Genomic DNA, 1,504 nt, shown 5'->3' on the forward strand with positions numbered 1-1,504 from the left:
AGTCATCAATTACACATAAATTACAAAGGTAATTGAGGGAAGTTGCTGGGCACTTTTTAAGAGTGTGACCGGCATCTATCTAGAAATAGAACCCAAGAAATCGGTGGAGCAGCCTAGGAGCCCACGGCATCTGGGCAGTTATCAAGTAACTCGCACATTACTGATTAGAGACTGTTTGCCCTTGAGCTGCTTGTCTTTTGGGGAGGTCAAGTCGGTCTTCTCAGCGGCACGAGTTTATTGGCTGGAGTGTCCTAAAAAAGCCCTCTTTCTTTCCCCTCTCCCTTCCGCCCCTCCTGAAAAAGTAAAGTTAAGCCAGCAGCCACTGAAGCTGGGAGGCTCCACAGGTCAGACCTAGGGTCTTTGTGCCCTGCGCGGTTTGGGCCCCGGGGCCCAGCGGAGATGATTGGCGTGAAGGTTACAGTTGTCATTCCCACGTTTTGAAGGGATAGATGCAGCGATGCACTTAATGGGAATGTGACAAGTTTTCATCTTCTGCCCATGCAAAACAGTATGTGCCTTTGAGGTGCACTGGAGGCGTTGGGGGAGTGGGTGCTGAAATTGCCCTCCCCACCTTCTCCAGCTTTGCTCTGTGCAGCCTTGCCAGGGAGGGACATCTTTCCCAGCCAGCATCTCAGGAAAAAGGACGTTTTCAGGGTGCTCAAGGACAGTGCTAGGTGTTCCCTTCGATTGTCATGGTCCCCAGAAAACACCTGAGGAATATTTTTGCATAAATGTTCCTCTGGACATATCCCCCCCCCTAAAGATAGGAGCGTTATTAGTGACCAGCAGCAGGAAATGGAAGCTAATGTGCTCACACCCAAAACATTTTATTCTTTTTGTCTTGTCCTTCATCTCCCTCCCAGGGCTGCTGCTTTTATTTCCCCTTTTGAATGACCTACTGGACTGCATTCTCCCGAGGAACAAAGGAAGTGCCTTTTTAGCTGGAATCCTTGGAAGACCACCAAGGACTTTAGCTCATGCAGTGCAATTTCGCACCACTTTCAACAATAACAAAAATGCATGACTGAATGGCTCAAAAATGTGGAGTGTTAGAGGCATTCATTTGAGTCTAGGACACTGTCACAACACAGACAGACCCAAGTAAATACCTTTAGATGGTCAGTATAGAAACAGGGGTAATCTTTACTATCACCCTGGCCTCTCCAGATGCCTACATTGTCCTTGTGTCCCCTATGCTCCACTCAGATAATTTTGGTCATTTGGGAGAGCATAGTCAATGGGGTAATTTGAATGAATTAATTGCCAGGCACTTTCCTTGGTTGAGGCGGGAGGTGTGTGTATTTTCTTAAGCGCAAAAAGTCCGCGATTGTTTTCCGATTGTTTTCCAGGCAAAGGGTCACGGCGTCTGAGTGCCTAGCCCCAGGCTTAGCCCAAGTTGAAGGTTTGATTCCCAACGGCCTTGCACTTGCCTTCTAGAGGTTTGAACAGGCTTTGAGACTACTCCACGTTCTTAAGGACTCTCAGTCTTTTAAGATCATAATTA

The sequence above is a fragment of the Bison bison genome, unplaced genomic scaffold (assembly GCF_000754665.1).
Source record: "Bison bison bison isolate TAMUID 2011002044 unplaced genomic scaffold, Bison_UMD1.0 scf7180017855179, whole genome shotgun sequence".
Classification (NCBI taxonomy): domain Eukaryota; kingdom Metazoa; phylum Chordata; class Mammalia; order Artiodactyla; family Bovidae; genus Bison; species Bison bison.